Source organism: Stigmatopora argus, chromosome 11 (genome assembly GCF_051989625.1).
Source record: "Stigmatopora argus isolate UIUO_Sarg chromosome 11, RoL_Sarg_1.0, whole genome shotgun sequence".
In the NCBI taxonomy this organism is placed as follows: Eukaryota; Metazoa; Chordata; class Actinopteri; order Syngnathiformes; family Syngnathidae; genus Stigmatopora; species Stigmatopora argus.
The window spans coordinates 4,919,568-4,938,165 of NC_135397.1; the positions used below are offsets into that span (position 1 = coordinate 4,919,568).

At 38.5% G+C, this 18,598-nt stretch overlaps 2 protein-coding genes across 14 annotated transcripts in view; one reads left to right on the forward strand and one right to left on the reverse strand.

Annotated features, from left to right (window-relative positions):
- eys (eyes shut homolog) overlaps positions 1 to 18,598 on the reverse strand; it is a 201,395-nt gene that overhangs the window by 114,315 nt on the left and 68,482 nt on the right. For 4 of the 5 annotated variants that reach the window (XM_077612553.1, XM_077612552.1, XM_077612549.1 and 1 more), the window contains one exon: positions 652 to 784. The exons of the other annotated variant lie outside the window; for it this stretch is intronic. The gene's annotated coding sequence lies outside the window, so the exon portion shown is untranslated. The remainder of the gene's footprint in view (positions 1 to 651; positions 785 to 18,598) is intronic. 5 annotated transcript variants of the gene reach the window in all.
- The window catches only part of adgrb3 (adhesion G protein-coupled receptor B3), a 94,320-nt gene continuing 92,878 nt past the window's right edge, over positions 17,157 to 18,598 (forward strand). For 7 of the 9 annotated variants that reach the window (XM_077612555.1, XM_077612558.1, XM_077612556.1 and 4 more), the window contains exon 1: positions 17,158 to 17,798. The gene's annotated coding sequence lies outside the window, so the exon portion shown is untranslated. Of the gene's footprint in view, positions 17,799 to 18,598 lie in introns of all 9 variants that reach the window. The other 2 variants (XM_077612560.1, XM_077612562.1) reach the window with 1 other exon arrangement.

Genomic DNA, 18,598 nt, shown 5'->3' on the forward strand with positions numbered 1-18,598 from the left:
GTCACTTCACTCTGGCCAAAATGTTTATTTGAATCTTGACAATCTGAGCAGGAGCAGCCGGTTAATTGGTCTTCTTTGCTCCTGATACTTTAATTGTGTGGGATTTTAAGGGAGTCACTGCCTGTGGTTTCAAGAGCACAAAGTGTACATATTCTATCATACAGATCTGTGACCGGACGTTTGGTCGCAGACGTTTGGTCGCGGACGTTTGGTCGCCCGAACCCAAACAACCGGCGACCAAAAGTCCGGCGACCAAAAGTCCGGCGACAAAACAAGGTAAAACAACACGGTCTACGCATCAATCAAAGCCAACAATGGCCCTGAGCAGTTTCACTGACAGACGTGTGAGTGTATAAGAGTTTGTATGTACATGAGTTGTCCCCTTAGGAAGGGACATCAATCAGGGTCTTAACAAGTTCTCCAACAAAACACAATAAAAGTACGGGAAATTTGGAGCTTTTCTTTAGCCTAATAATTACTAGGGCATTAAGTATGACTGAATAATTCGCAGTTTCTATTTAGGGAATTTGAGCAACAATTTTAAATGGTAATTATCAATAACCTTCCGGGCGACCAAACGTCCAAGTACCATACAGATCGATATATGGTTTGCATTGATGATAGAATTTTTAAAATTGAAAACATTCTTACCGTTTTTATGTCAGAATTTGACAGACTTCAATTTCTGTTTTCATGGCCAGATGCACATTTTGGTCAAGATCCATTTGGCACTTCGTAACTTGCAGCTTATTTTGAAACTGGTGAATTGTCTGATGGGTTTTAACTACAATGACAGAGAAGGTACAAAAATAAGATTTGAGATAATCCACACCAAACATATCAGGCGACCGTCTCTCCAGCTCTTGTTGGTTTTCTGCTTCTCAAACGCATTCAGCATTAGGAAGTAAATAACTATCTGTTCATGGCAAATTCCAAGATCATTCAACTGGATATCTTGGCTCTCTACCTACAGCATGTAATGCACTCTATTTGCAATGCCAACTTGTGAGTCCTGGGAGAGAGACCCCTGTGGTTTAAAGGTCAGAGAGAGAAAAAATGAACATTAAGAGCAACAGCAGTAATTTAAAACTGGGCTAGGAATGTCCCTGAGAAGATAGGAAGCACCATTGGGAGATATTGCAACTGAGCTGAGTTTCCTGAAACCACAAATAAAGCCCAATACAGCAGAAATAAAAAGTATAAACATCTCTGTTCAAATGTCTGGCTTTACTAATTTAAAGAAAAACATCTTTTTTTGTAGACATTCAGTATTGCTACCACTGCCATAGCTCATTTCTGCAAATGGGTTTTTCAAAAACGCCAATTACATCTTTAGAGAATAATTTCCATAAAGCATAACATTTCTTTCATTGGCGAGAACACCTTTTATTATAAGAACATTTTTGGGTGGCTTTTTTGTTCCTCGCCACCCATTGTTACTTACCATAACTTCATTATTTTTCAATGTCATTTCTCTTAAAAGACTCAGCGGACTTAATACAGACACACAATTGCGAGAACACATGATATACAGTTTTTCCAAGATCAGCTTCAGAGATTCAGTTTGTTTCCGGATTGACCGTTTATGTCACAATGACGAGGTTTGTGGCTTGGCCATGTTTAATTGAACCAGTTATTGTAACCTCTGTGCTAAAATCTGATAGTAAGAAGTAAAATGCAAAGCCTGCAGATGACTAGTGTCTGCTTTTCTGGCACCTGGGTGTGACACGAATGAAAATGCTAATCGAGAACAATTCGCAGGGATGATGTGATGCTGTAGTGATGGTTCATCTGGTGGGAATCACTTACATTTAGGGAGCCTTAATAAATGAGGTCTTTATTAGGTATTCTGCCAGAACAAATGTCATTTTCTTTAAATCATGAAAGGGAAATGCAATTGTGTGCGGTTTAAAGTAAGCAAATCCAACGCCTGGGAATCCTGAATAGCTTTGGCACCCTCTGCTGTTAAGCATGTTGTCCAGATGGCTGCTGCTTACACAGACAAATGCACCCACGTCATGGAGAGAAGAAATAGAGAGAAGTAGCTGCCTGACTGAGAGCAAAATGAAAAGAAATATATCACTCGTATGATTTGTTCACAGGAAATTATTATGCTCTGATTGCTTCCCTCTATGAATAGGTTTGGTAATGCTTGCATATGGCAAAACTTGTCACATCTTGATAGTTTGACTCATTTACGTGCAAACAGAACCTTTTGTTTCCATGGACAATGTTATCAGAGCTGTCAAAATGGAAACGCTGAGCCATTGTGCAATTAGTTGCTCGTTACATTAAAATTCACACATAACTCAATAGGCTAATGTAGAAAATGTCCAGGGGTTCTGTGGAGGGAAAGTAATTGAAAATAATCAATTGCAAGGCCAGAATTGAACCACTATAAACCTTTACTAAATGGCCAAGTAAATTGTTTGTTGGCATATTAAATTGTTTTAAATTTGAAGAAAATCTTATTTTAAATTAGGATTATAATTGACGTGACAGACTCAACATTTCTATAGGGAGACTAAAATGAGCTGACTACATGCATCATGCTTTTGGAATTTAACTGTCACATAACTGTAAAAATTATACGAACCAATTGGGGTGAAATTACGCACCAACCATTAACTCCCATTGCAGATGATGTGCAATTTCGATTACGACTTTCACGAATTCATCCACAAAACCTACAAATGTTTGGACAATACTCATACAAACATAATACCCAGGTGGTCGCTATTTGTATTACAATGTCGTCACTTCTAAAGGTTGGGCGAAATACAATCTGCGATCGTCATCTCATAAAAGTACATGTTTATGTATGTAAATGTATATAAATAAAGGTTAATCATTCTATGCTAATGCCAAAACTACGTAGGAAAACTCACTCTTCGAAAAGACCGACAACGGCAAAGTGACATTGTAATCTACACAACAGTATATATGTATTGTATGAAACTGTATTCATCACCCTTCCATGTATCGAGACAAGAAAAAGAACAAATTATAGTCCAAGAAAAACCAAGATCCACTGGGTGTTAACCACCAAATACTCACTGAGCCCATTATGAGGCGATATGCAAAGGTTCTGTGTGACATCATGTATAAAAGCCGCCCAAATGTAATTTTCGGGCCGCTTCGGAATAAGGATGTTAATCACAGCCTACTCGGCCACTTCTGGGGAATGTGACTTCAACTACTACAATGCTGCTACAAATGACCGTGCCTGGTATACAGTCCATGTGGGGAGAGTGCTTTTGTGGTTATTGGACATGAAACAAGACGCACATTAATTGGTGGCACTAGATCACTTTGCGCCTGTGCCCTGCTATGAGCCCAAGCCAGGCTTGGGTGTAGAAAGCTCATCATCCCTCCCCATCCCAAATCTACTCTGACAAGCACAGCAGTAGCAAACTCTTGGTCATCATTTATCATCCTCCTAGCAGATTGGCTGCTCTCGTAACACACTGCAGACCGATGGGTCATTCTGATGCCGGGGACCTGGCTGGAGTAGCGGCGTGACGAGATTTCTGCATGACTGAGATGAAGCGAGAGAGGGGAGGGAGTCGGGCTTGTCATCAAAGACAGAAGAGAGAGGGACCTATTCATTTAGCGTGCAAGCATGAGTGCTTCAGACAGCTCCAATACCGTATTAACACACCTGCACAAGCCTCAAGAGGGAATAATGGGACCTTTTTGTGTTGTTCCTAACTATCTCCCTCAGAGATGTGCACCAGAGATTGCCCCATTAATATATCACACTTTTATTCACGCAGCGAGGCTGGGTGGGTTGGTAAGAAGCTCCAATCAAAAGCTCCTCTTTGGAATACCAAAGGTCACATCTCCAGGGAGGTCTTGTAACATCAGAAAAGCCATCATTCATCTTCAAGGTTTTTCAAAAATGTCCCTAAACAGCCCTGGCGAGCTGTTGTTCAATGTACATTGTGGGACAACTAGTTTTCTTGATTGGCTGACTACCATATGTGTATATATATGTATGTATATATATATATATATATATATATATATATATATATATATATATATATATATATATATATATATACATATACATATATATGTATATATACATAAGTATGTATATATACACATATATACACACATATATACACATGTATATACACATATATACACACACATATACACATATATACAGATATATATACACATATATACACATATATACACACATACACACATACACACATACACACATACACACATACACACATACACACATACACACATACACACACATATATACACATATATACACACAAATATACACATATACACACATACACACACACACACATATATACACATATATATACACATATATATACACATATATATACACGTATATATACACGTATATATATACACATATATACACGTATATATACACGTATATATATATACACATATATATATACACACATATATACACACATATATACACACATATATACACACATATATACACACATATATACACACATATATACACACATATATACACACATATATACACACATATATACACACACATATACACACACATATACACACACATATACACACACATATACACACACATATACACACACATATACACACATATACGCACATATACACACATATACACACATATACACACATACACACATACACACACATATATATATATATATTCAGCAACATGCTTATTTATTTATTAATTAACTTATTTATTACCTATTTATTTATGTCTAAGATGACTTTCCCTGTCTGTATTCTCACCCTCTTGCTACTGTGACAGTGAAATTTCCCAAATACGGGATGAACTAAATTATCTAATCTAATCTATTGAAAGATACTCTGTCAATCATTCTTCACATCCTGCTCACGGCGTCTTATTCGCACTTACGCACTTTGATGGTTGTTTTGAAAAGGTCAACCCTCGAATCAATGAGATCATGAAGAGACCAAAGTGGCTCCATAAAGATGGAGGTGACTTTGTTGGCTCATGTGGGGGACATCATATATTAATTACCTTAATTTCATCGCACCGGTCAACAAGGGAATTTGTACTCTCCTCTGAGTGTCGCCATGGAGATTCATTCAATAGTGACTGGCTGAGATGGGCTGTTTTGCTTTGATGGCAATTTGAAAGTAAGTCTTTAATCGCTTTGAGACAAGCGTGAAATCTGCCATCTTTCAACTTTACAGACGTAATATAAAATGGTTTAAAGCGGATGTTTATTGGAAATTAGCTTTGTATTTCACTCTTTGGCTGCAAAAGTGTCTCCGAGGTACCCTGGCAGGTTGAAATCAATAGTGTGAGGATTAATCGACTACAAGGGTACACAAACTATAACCACACTGTTGATTTGGTATATGGTTGTAAAAAAAAAAACTAAAACAAAAAAAAACATTATAATACTCACATTCTCAAAGGAAGTGAGAGTAAATTAAAATTAGCTCTTGAGGTAAATCTGTCAAAACGCACTACCCACTCTAAAAGCGTAGGCACACATCGGAAAAAGTCCAAATAAATGGCAGCAGCAGGGATTAGACTTGTGTTGAGTAATTGTTAATGAAGCCGTCTAGATGTAACAAGTCACAAAGGTGACTGGGACTATATAAACTAGCGAAAATGTATGTTGTCCAGTGTAGCAATAGTCCCCAAAAACCTCCTAGCCCAGATAGAATAGCCACTTCAGACTCTGGCAACAAATATCACAAGAGGCAGTGCCGATGCAGGGAGGCCCTTGTGAAGGCAGTTTTCAGGCTGCCTCATTACAGTAGACAGGTTGATCCAGGCAACTGCTCCTCGAACAGACCCACAGACTCACAAGTGCTAATTGTGTGCATGATTGTGAGCAATTAGATCTTAGAGAAAAGTAAACAAGAATGCTTTATAATACAGACCTCCACTTGGGTTTATTTTTTTTCCCCTAACTGTCACAGACAATGTCATCTAAATGAAGATGTAACAAAATCCTAAGGCATACCAATTCCAATCTTCTCTGATTCGATAGCATATACAAATCTGAAGAAGTTTAAAGAGCTCACCCATGTTAAATTCCAATTACTGCCGATGTGTTGTGGATCTGATCTAATCTGACCCAGCACACAATCACTGAATCCCCACATTATGGCAATGTTTTCAACGTAAACAGATGTCTGGCCGCAATAAAAAAAATCATTTCTGATTCATGAAAACGACAATTTCCATCTTTTCCTTAAGAAATGATAGTCTTTTCATTTCGATTCTAAATTGCTATCAGTAAATGGTGAAAAGAAGCCTTACTATACTTAATGATATGTATCCTGTCATTGCCTTTAATGTGTACTAAATATTTTCCCATGTATCCATTCATGTTTATCCACTTTTAACACGTTAAATCATTCTTACCCTTTTGCAATACTGTATATCGTTGCTTTTGCGTAACCTCCCCTCTCCCACTCTGCAATGCAGGAGCCTAATCTCTAAACATTAATCTTTATTATACAGAGGAGCTATTGTGGAATTTAAATCAACAACCATATATACTCAAGGTCAGAGAGAGGGATAAAAAAATTAAACACATGAATAAATCACGACACGCACAATCATGGCTCAAGAGGACACTAAATAGTGACTGATGTGTTCTAATTTTAGTCGAAATGAACAACAGATACAAGGACCTGAAAAAGTTAAAAATGTCTACATTTGTACTTAAATCTATAATCAAGAGTAGTTATAAAAAGGGACCAGCAGCAAAAGCTGCTCTCAAGGCCTCATACAATTTACTGACGGAACTGTGAAACGCAGTCGTAAAGTCGAAACGTCGTAGGTCGAGGACATTGCAACCCGAGGACTCCTTGTATACGAGGTTGAATTTAATTTCAGCGAGATGCCCTCTTTCTGTGAGATGAATAATAGCTCTGGCATTGCCATGACAACCAGACAATCAGATGACCACTGCCCCGGTCCTCTTTGATTGTTTGCTTGTTCAAACGCAAGATATTTTTCCACATCAGAAATAAATAAAGAGCTATTCTCTGTCGTCACTGACCACAATTACTTCTTGTCACACTTATGTTCTCTGCTCATTTAAATTCAAATCCTACTATGCCTCTCCATAATGAATTAATCTGGCAATTTAAATACATAGCAATACTACCCTCACCTTAATTAGGATAAGCACTATAGAAAACCGATGGATGGATAAAATAAATTGAACCCCGTATTTGAACCCCTTAAAACACGTAGAATTCCAAATGGATCATGTGCTCACTGTGATGTCTCACTTATGAAATTAGAGGTGTATCTTGGAGTGAAAATTAGTAACAGAGTTGTGCTTGTCCTTTGACAGCAAATCGTGAGACGCCTGAGAAGTTTCTTATCAGCTAATATGGGTGATTACCAAAGAATTTCACTCTTCATTGTCTGCCACGGAGGCTAATTATTTTATCATGGAAATTTTAATTAGCTGTATCTCTAGGTTGTCCAGAGAGCTGCAAAAGCCCTGCCAGTTAGCAGCGTACGAGTATTTGAGGCTTTTTTTTTCTGGTGAAGGAGCGCTTCCACACCAGTACAAAGAAAAATACAGCCCATACAGTCAGAATGAGCAAGCCGCACTTATGATAATAAAATGTCTCCGTGTGACATTCTGCAAAGTGTTCAGTGCAGCTTCAGGGGATGTCGATATAAAACCTCTATTACAAGAAAGACTGTGGTTTAAGAAGGTAGCAATAAAAACTCCACTATGGAATGCCATTTCTTCACACACTTCATAATTAATGCAATTTTGTTGATGTGTGTTATTAATCACATGCATTTTATAGCAGCACATCCATGAAAGGGTTAAAAGCACCTTGAAGGCGACGGAGACCGATAAGCACCTTCGTGATTGATTTGGCAGGAGTTGAGGGAGCCACAAGCACGTTACAACCAATCACTGAATTACTGGGTTAACTCCCAGTCATCTCCATTATTAATGGCAAAGCAGCGCTTTTCTAGGGGTTCATAAGAATGTCATTTTTTTTTAAAGGTACGCCTTCAAATCCTTGATGCATGGTAAATTTGGGAGGCCAGAGAAAGAAAGATGATTGATGGGAAGGATAGTTTGTTATCGCGTGCTTTCAGAATTGATAATTGCCAATGTGACCTTTGATCTTCTTGATTAACAAGGACGGCTCGACTGCTGCGGGCCGGTTCTAACAGGCCTTTGTCAGCATGATTTCTGTGGCTCCTTTGTGTTGAATAAATCACACAGATATGCTATCAGTCTCTCACATTTTCTTCCCTATAGACAGAAAGAGAACCTATGAAATGATAATTATTTCCTCTTCTTGTACTGGTTCGGATGGCAGAGCTTACAACTAAGAGAAAGATTTGGTTGTGTTCTGATAATTGAAAAAAATTCTACAAAGGCTACTGATTTGATTAAATTGCAGAAGGTAAAAAAAAAACACCAATTAACGAGATAGACAAGATGGCCTGATTCAATTGGATAAAAAATAAAGTCCATCACTGAGCTCAAGTTGTTTGTGGTGGTGAGCTCATCATCAGTGATGGACTGCGCTATTAAGCTTATTGGTATTTGATTCATATTTTGCTTGACTCGATCATTCACATCAGAAAATATGCCATCATATCCCCATTTATAGCATATATTTGATGAAACATTATTTTCATTTAGGCTTCAGTTTGCCCAAGGAAAAAAAAAAAATAAACATTTACCCTCATAAGGACTAGCATTTCATTTCATTTCCTCTTGGCAGCAAAAAGGAAGCAACACATGTTAAATATCACTCCTGCTTCATCCCACAAATATCCTTCGGCCTGAACACATTTTCCAGAAGGATGTTATTTTCTTTCATTTCAGCACGCCTGATGGTGCCGAAGTGTGTATGATGAGTCAGGTTGTTGTTGTTGTTTTTTTCCTTTCGCTTGAAAGCTATGAAAAGGCTCAATCTTGTTTCAGCGGGGCTTGCTTTGGCGGTAAGGATCGCAAACATTTTAAGTGAGGAGAGCTTGTCAATCCAATATGGAGGCAGTGGCTCCTGGAAAATGTGCAAAGCCAGAGAGGTGGGCTTGTAGGAGTCTAAGGCCTGCTAGTTGGAACCACATTCAAAGGGAGTGGATGAAGGCCCCAGGGACTCATGCAGAGCAGCATTGTCTCCCCCAAAAAACACACACAGACAAAAGAACAGGAACACTGCAAGGGGAAAAACACCTCGATTTAAAATCCCTAGTCTTCTACCCTTGATGGAAAAGGCAAATAGATATGTGAGTGGAATGTAAACCACCACAGATTGACACAGTTTAGGTCACACATGTATGCATACTTATTTCTTTCCTGAAAGATAACACGTACCCAGAGAACTTGCTTGCCAAAGTCGGTATGTCATTGCAAGTAACCAGGGAATGCAATTGGATTCTAAACAAACAAGTATATAGTCTCACAAATATGCTTTGTCATGCTTCAAACCTATAGGCAGGGCCAGTAAAAATGATCAAAAATATTAACTAAATACACAGCTGTCCTATAACACAGTCAAAACAAATTTTTGTTGAATTTGAAGCCCCAAAACAGGTAGCTTGAATTCTGTTTCAGTTTATTTACATTTCTACTTTAAAACCTAGCAAAGAAAAATTAAGACAAGTCTGAAAGGAAGAGTAGGCTAAAGCATGAATTTTAATTCCTTGCTTGAATTTGTTAATCAGAGCGGTTTTTAACAATATATTCTATACAATATTGTTTACTCTTCTGGCTTAGATGTTGGATGACAGGTTCACGAGAAAACATGCAGATATGCTTTGCTGCTAAACTGTCTGTAATGAGGTGAATCATCTCCCTGAAGTTACAACTAATGGAATTATGTATCACATATGTAGTAAGAATTGAAGTCACTTCGTTCATTTATGTAGTCAACCACGTGGAAATGCGTTATTGTGAGACTAAAACATGTGCTGATTTGTATTCACTAATTTTGATCTTTTTTCTTAACAAAGGGCATAAAATAACCCGATCACTATGAAGGAACTTTCTTGCTGTTAATTAAGCCAGTTGGATTTAATGGTTAATGATTCAAAGAGTAATGTTGTGAGTGTAGACTTTGAGCTAGCTGCTTGGAGAGAAAGACTGAATATATTCTAAAGAAATAGGATTCATTTACTCTGAATATGAACAAGGGAAACCACAGAGGCCTGCTAGCACTGTGTTATTGTTGTAATTGGTAAAGATGAGAACATTTTACCATGAATTAGTTTTCAATTTTAAAGATTAAAGGTCGTCTATATTGTCAAAGTCTCAAGACGGTCACCGTGACAGGCACGGTAACATCTATTTGTCAGAAAACAAATGTTGATGTTTTGAAAATCCCAGTCATCCAAACGCACTTGCCTTCTCACATTAAACATTAATCATCTATACGTGTTTATTTAACCTCTCTGGCCCCATAAAATTGGTTTCCATTTGCACTTTCAATGTGACACTTTCAAGGTTTACTATCTACGCTGACGTCTGTACTTTGGATAAACATTTTACCATCGTAAAGCTATGTTAAAATGACATTGTATCTCTTCTTAATGCTTTGGCATCGATTCACTGCTAAGTTCTGTTTCGTGTGTTCTAGAAGACTACAAAATGTGAGACAGAAATACTTATTTGGGCTATTATTATAACTTCACATTCAAAAGAATCATCACTTTATAGCCACTTGCTCATCCCAAAGTCAAACAATTCCTGGGAAAACCACACCAAGACCCCAATTTCTATTGAAAACTTTGCATACAAAAACTAAGGCTCCATTGCAATTTAGTATCGACAAAAATATTGTCCATCATGGTTCCTTGTCAGAAGACTCATCTGCATTTTGAAACATCGATTGCATTCCCAATATATCTTCATAGAGGCTCAACTATGCATCTTTCTGACGTACATTGATTTTCTCATATCGTTAACATGTCTCCCTTTTTGTCCTGACTTGAGGTGTTTATTACTGCCATACAAGGAAAAGTGTAATAACGGCTCAGAGTGATCAACCTAAACCAACCATATTACTCTGGAAAGTATACAACATTTTTAATCAAATCTGAAGGTAAAATGTCAAAACAGTTCTTGAAAGGATGCAGGAAAGCACGCTCATTTTAATTTGCTAATAGAGTGGAACATCATTACCGTAATGATCACATCGAGACATAGGACACAAGGTCTGATAGGGACACGGAGTTGACGAAATATGAGACGAGTGTTGATGTAATCATGAATCCATAATGCAAATCTTCAGTGAGTGTGTGGCAAGTATCAATAAGGTTAAAATTCACAACTCTAAATTAAAGACAGCCTCAGAACTTTTTAGCAAGAAAGCTCTTTTGTAAAACATTGGATTTTCCAACATGTTCTATAAAGGATTTGGTGCAAATTGCCGTGGATAGATTAAATTGATTGATTGAACATTTGACCTAGAGCAAGGGTGTCAGACTCGGGTTGGTTCAAGGGGCCGCTTTAACGTCAACTTGATTTCACGTGGGCCGGACCATTTTAGATATAATATTTAGATTTTTTTTTATAAATGGATTAAAAGAACTGGATTAAAAGCCCTGAATATTCAGTTTTTTTATAGATCTAAAACAATGTTTATTTTAGCTTTTTTAAATATATTTTCAGATTTTACAAAATGATTTTTGAACTAAAAACACAGAAAAAATGGATTCAAAAATTATAATTATTGATTTAAATGGGGGAAAAATCAGGAAATTTAATATACATCTATACTCTTCATTTTAATTATATCCTAAAACAGAAAGTCGGCACTCATGATTTACTTTCCTGGGCCACACAAAATGATGCGGTGGGCCAGATTTGGCCCCCGGGCCGCCACTTTGACACGTGACCTAGAGTAAACGGAAGGATGGATGGAAAGACACTCGATTTGATGCAACAAGCATCAATTCTCGCAGTATATGAAAACAACCCCCCCGATGCGACATTTATAGATGCAAGTGCAATTCGTGTAAAGTAAAACACGGCAGGTAATAATGTATTTCACAATGAAACGGTGTGCAAATATAGATACAACTACTCAGGAAAGCCTTCTTTCCCTCCTCGAATGCATGCTTACCGTTTAACAATAAGTCAGCCAGCTGAGATTCCAATAGAAACAAGGCCATTATCATTCTGAGCAGAGATATGCAACATATGCACTACATGGTGCTGAAAACCTGAAAACATTTGGTTGGTGTCTGGAGAATTTCATCTATATGCATGCTTTCACGTGTGTATAATCTATATGCATAGATGTTTGGACACGCCTGAGCAGAGGAGCCTTATAATTTTCCCATGAGATTGATACTTCATATATACGTACTTAGTCAGTTTACTAGCGAAAATTCTAATGTCTCGTTTGCATGAAGATACTAAGAGTACGGTCCTTATGTGGGTTTTCTAAACGGTCCCGTCTGTTTAATAAGAGACTGTATATGCTACGTGTGCAGCATGCGTGTGCACAATTGTGCCGGCATGGTGGTGCACACAACAAACACGAGCAGGTGATAATAGGGCTGTACTTCAGGCAGGGTTATGAATAATTCACTGAGCATGTGTACTAAAAGATCCTTGAGTTGACGGAATAATATGACAGATACTGCGGCCAGCAGCAGACGAGAAATATTGCAGGTTTTGGAGATTCCACTTAAGGAGTCATTGACCTCTTGCGTGCGATATTGCTGACTTCTAGTGCCATTGCTCCACTTATTTCATTTTTTATACAGTTAGAAGTTCACAAAGGTCTTGGATATTGAATTTTGTATTGAGTATATTTTCCGTGTCTGTATGTCCCCGATTTATGAGAAGTATACAAACTTACGTCTCTATTGAAAGCTTTTTAATGTTCATTTTATGAATTCAATGCTAAATGAATTATATACCTTTATAATAAAAAATGTTTTATGTTGTTCAATATTCTTAAAGTCATGTGTGTCAAAGTGACGGCCCAGGGGCCAAATCTGGCCCGCCACATCATTTTGTGTGGCCCGGGAAAGTAAATCATGAGTGCAGACTTTCAGTTTTAGGATCAAATTAAAATGGAGTATAGATGTATATCAAATTTCCTGATTTTCCCCCTTTTAAATCAATAATTGTAATTTTTTAATCAATTTTTTCTGTGTTTTTAGTTCAAAAATCATTTATCATAATCTAAAAATATATATAAATGGCTAAAATAAACATTGTTTTAGATCTATAAAAAAACTGAATATTCAGGGCTTTTAATCCAGTTCTTTTAATCAATTAAAAAAAAAATCTAAATATTATATCTAAAATGGTCCGGCCCACGTGAAATCAAGTTGACGTTAAAGCGGCCCGCGAACCAACCCAAGTCTGACACCCCTGCTTTAAGTGAATGTTACTCGGAATGCATGCCATTGTCCTGACTGTCAACCAATGAGATGTGATGATGAAGAACAGCTAAATAAATGAATAAAAAGTCGTAAATTCATATATTGTTTCATTACTGAGCTTAGAACCACCTTAGAGACTTTAAAATGGTATACATGAATTCGGTTCTCTTTCTAGGTTGCAGCACCCCTCTGACCTTTGTGAGGATAAGCGGTATGGAAATTGAATGCAAGAATTTCCAAAGTGTGTATAAAAGCAATGGATATGAAGTATCCTTCAGTTTATAAAAACCAAACTGAAGACCAGATGTTCTGCACAAAGCTTAGAAATTAAGAGGCTCTATCTACAAAGCACTGAGTAGCACTTGGAATACAGTATCTCCTCAAGTTGCAAGGAGGTTGACACTATTGTGAACACTGCTACTTCTGCACAATTTCCTGCAATTTCATTTGAAAGGGCATAATTAGCTGAAAAATATGGAAATAGTAGGGGAGTTACCTCATTTTACCCATTTGAAAAAGATGGAAATTGAAAGAAACTGTCCCAGGGTAAAAATACTGGCGCCATGAAACTTTTATTAACTGACAATTTTCTATATGAATTTAGCTTTTTTTAACCATGAGATAAAAATAGTAATGGGGGTAGTAGGGGAGGCGGGGTTGTAATCAATGACAAAGGTCTCGATTGAATGTGATTTACGTCACAGATGCGCATTTGATTCTCTCTGAATATAAATTATTGTTGATAGTAAAGTGTAGTATAAACAATGCAGCATACTGCTTTGAATACAAGTGGGAAAAAAAAAACAATTTGCTGCATCAGGCAGAATCATCACATCTCTGAAATCATTGCTTTTCAGTAGATTTAAAAAAAAATGCACATTGTCGCACCAATAACTGTATCTTTAGAGTGCACCATTTCCATATTTTAGTGTAGCGACTGAGTATTTTGTGAAAATAGAGTCACTGGCAGTGACCAGTGGTATAGAATTCTCCAAAAAAGTATTAAATTGACCAAACAAGACAAGTGTATCATGTCCAGAGGTAATCCTTTAAAGCATACAAAGTTGAGGTCTCATATGCCGGCAATTTAAAGTTTGTTAAGCCTTTTCAATTTGACTTTTTAGAGTGATTCTACTTTAGTTTCCACTTCACTTGTAAAATCCCAACCCTACATAAACCCAGGATATTTTAGCCAGCTCTGGGTGTCTCTTCTTGATAACATTTTCAACTGAAACTTAATGGAAATAAATAAACAAATAGCCTTCTCACACAGCATCTGTTCGGATGGAAGACGTTCAACGATGGGCCGAACGAGAGGGCCAGGCTAATGAGAGTTAACTGTGCACAGCAAAAATGATTAGAGCCGTTTACACCGTCCCCCAAAATATAATGGATGAAGATTGCTTCCATACTAAAGCCTGATCTCATTCATACCTTCCTTTCTTACTATGCCAATGCATGCAAATGAACTGCGGGTCATCGCCAGTCATTTCTTAATTTATATTTTTATTTAGATGGGATTTTATGTATATAGGAAGATTGTAGTTCCATAAAGAACGACCCACGCTGGAGCTGACAATGAGCTCTTCTGCCCTACATACAATTGAAAAGAATTGTGACCAGCAAGCGCTTTACATGATGGTAACTCCCTCATCTCCTCTCCATTATGCTACTATTCTCCCGATGAATTGCAGCAATCGACAGTGAAAGGCACTGCACATCTGTTAATACTGTATTGTCGCAGACCAATTGCATGAACCTGTACTCATTAATTTAATTTACAGTGGATTATTAAATGAAAAATCTGGTTCTAGTGTTTGTCAAGTTGAACACAGCCTATTGTGTGCACACACAAAAGTCTACAAATACATCATCTTCCTAAAAGATATATATTTTTTAAATTTTTGTATTAAATTAGTGGGATTCGTTTGGTTCGCAGAATGAGGGACCAATCACACTCACAATTACTTTGGGTATAGTTGCCCCCTCACAACCTCTTAATACCCAGTAAGTGTAAAGCAGGGGGGGTCTTGGTGTAGAGCAGGTGTCTCAAACCGATTCAACCGAGGGCCGCAGTGGGTCCTGGTTTTTGTTCCAACCGATCCAGTGCCGACATTTTAACCAATCAGGTGTCTTCTAAAATAAGTAGCACCTGGCTGCAATCAACTGATTAACTGATTACACTTGCAAAATGTATCCTCTTGTTGAGTTGGAATGAAAACCTGCACCCACTGCGGCCCTTTGAGGACCGGTTTGAGACCCCTGGTGTAGAGCAATCAGGAGTAGCTTCCACTGACATACATGTAAAATAGGATTTTAATGCGACAGTAAGCTATCAAACATGGATGCTTGAATTTACATTTCATTCTTGTAGTTTGTTTCTGGTAAAAAGAAAAAATCTGAAAAAACACCAGTGGCACTTCAAACAATGCCTATGTAGTACAGCACTATTTAGTATTTTTGTTGATTGCATATTGATGTGATAAACATTGCACAGAAAGGCAATCAAAAAGAGAATACATTTACACCTGTGTTTTGACACTAACATTCAGTTGAAAAAGAAAAATGGAGCCTCAAAAGGGTATATAGTGGAGCTATGATAAGTGTTTTTAACATGTTAAACTGTTTTCTATGCGTGTCTTCCTTATGTTGTACGTCACCCGATTTGGCAACTTTTAAATACTTTATTTTGTTCTCCTATCAAGCTATGAAAGGTGTGGCTGCAAAGATACTTTCAGAGAGGATGGATTTTTGCTCCATGTATGTAAAACCCTGTCAGAAAATATTGATCCCTTGCTGGACAATACATAAAATGACAACAAATCCATGGTCATTAACAGCTGCACTGTATCACGCTTTAGATGATGGTCCAAATCACCTCATTAACGTTACACACAATTAAACAAAAGTGTTGTTGCTCTAATGAGGTGAAAGCTTGCAATACCATCAACCTTTTGACCCAAAAATGTCAAGGATGGAAACGCTATTCTGCCCATACTGACATCATTTTGTTTTATAAGACAGTTCTGGGATTGTTGGTTCAACCCTAGGTCTGTCCTCAATGTGAAGTTTGGCATGTCTTCCCCAGGCTTGCGTGGTTTTTCTCCGGGTACTCCGGTTTCCTCACACATCCCAAAAACATGCAAGCTAGGCTCTCCAAATTGTTCCAAGGTACGAGTGTGAGCGCGAATGGTTGTCTGTCTCCTTGTCCCCTGGAATTGGCTAGCCGCCGATTCAAGGATAAGGTGCGCTTAGTTAGCTGGGATGGGCTCCAGCACCCCAGCGAGCCTTGAGAGGATAAGCGGTTGAGAAAATGAATGGAAAAAAGTGTGCAAACGTGCAGTTTCTCTCATCTAAATAATTTTAAATCCAGCATAGAGTCACAATACATTGTCCCAAAACAGTGAAACTGATGAAGAGCAAAATAAACTGGAGCCAAAAAGTCATTTGGGATAAAACAGTCCAACGACAGCAACTAGTTTTCACATCCCGGTGAGAGAGGGTGAAGATTTGTTCTTTTAACAAAATAGTTATCATCCATTAGTTATAAAAATCACAAATTAAACACCCAAAATTCATGAAATATTCCAGTTTTAAAGGATGCTGCATTCCGCAAACGTTGTCTGAGCCCAAGTGAGAGGGGTCCAGTTCAGGGGGGAACCCCTTTTGATCGGAATTAAGTGTGTGTGGTTGGGGGGGCGAGAGGGAAAAAAGAAGGGCGGTGGAGGAGGCGGGCAGGGAAGAAAGTGGGTGCTGGTGCCAGACGCAGTAAGAAGTGAACGTGCGTGCATACGTGTGTATGGTGCTGAGAGTGTGACGCGATATTGCAGCCCGCTCCTGAAGCTCTGCAAGCAGCCAGCAAAGCGCCTTTTTTTGCGTCCTCACTGGCCCCCCAACATCTCCCATCCACCCACTCTTGACGGATTTTTTCCTTCCTCTTTCTTTTCTCGACGCGACGAGAGGGTGCCGTCAGACGACTTGCTTGGAAATGGAATAAGAGATGGCGAATAAACCTGCGATGTTATTCTAAAAAAAAAACAGCTTTTTGGACAAACAATTTCCTCTTAGTCTTTTGAAATCCACTGACAGTCGTCTGCATCAATTTTGAGTTTGTATGACAAAGCCTGTTCGGATGATGAAGAAGAGGAGCGTGGATACGGACGGGGAAAGCGGAGTATAACGCATTTTATTTGATTTGATTTGATTTTTTCTCCCACCCACCCCCAAGCCAAACCCCCCCACCCTCGCCGCTGAAAGCATCTTGTTGCGCCGGACTTGTGTTTTTGCGTGTGTGCGTGTGTGTGCGGGTCGGAGTATGGATTCACTCGGGGGCTGCAGACTTGCTTTATAGAGGATGTTGTCAAGTATGTGGGGAAAATAGCCATAGCTTTCGTGGTGTAAGGTAAGACCATTTGATTTTTGTAATTTTTTCTTTAAATACCAATTTACCACATCGCATGCTTTGGATTTTGGCGTCCGTTAAAGTTTTCGCATGGCCGCTGCGTCTAAGTCTCCACGAATTCACGCAGATGAGTTGATGTGTTTAGGGATGATCTGTATTAAAAGGCAAAAAAAAACCACTTTAAAGTGGCAACGTGTCTTCATTCCCATCGCCCCCCGAGAGAGATGGTTGCGTTTTGAAAGCCTCGGCAATAAAAAAAACTGAGCGTATCCCCTCTTGACGAGCCATTTCTCCTCTTCATCCGGAATACTGATTCCCCCCTGACGCCCCTGCACATGAATCTTGCAAAAGGATGTGGATCCGCGTGGATTTATAGAGCTCACAGCTGATCCGGCACGCTGCAAGCCTTGCACGACAAATAAGTTGTGTGTGTGTGTCTGTGTGTGTGCGTGTGTGTGTTGGGGGGTGCATTATTCTATTCCTCATTCTATTCTATTCTATTAGCTTGTGTGTGGATGCGTTCATCACTTCCACAGTTGCATAGGCGAGCACGCGCACGCTCGCAGCTGCATTGCCTGCAGGATTAAAGCAATCAGGACACGGCATTGCATTCTCTCTCTCTTTTTCTCTCTCTTTTTCTCTCTCTGTCTCCAATCCGATTCTCCTTCTCGTTCACACGCGCCCGTGCACGTCGTGAGGACGCATCAAAAAAACGCACTCGCCTATGCCACGCGTTAAACCTTTTATGGAGGCATTTTATTCTGCAAATCGGTCTTTTTTAGGGGGGTCAATCCCTAAAA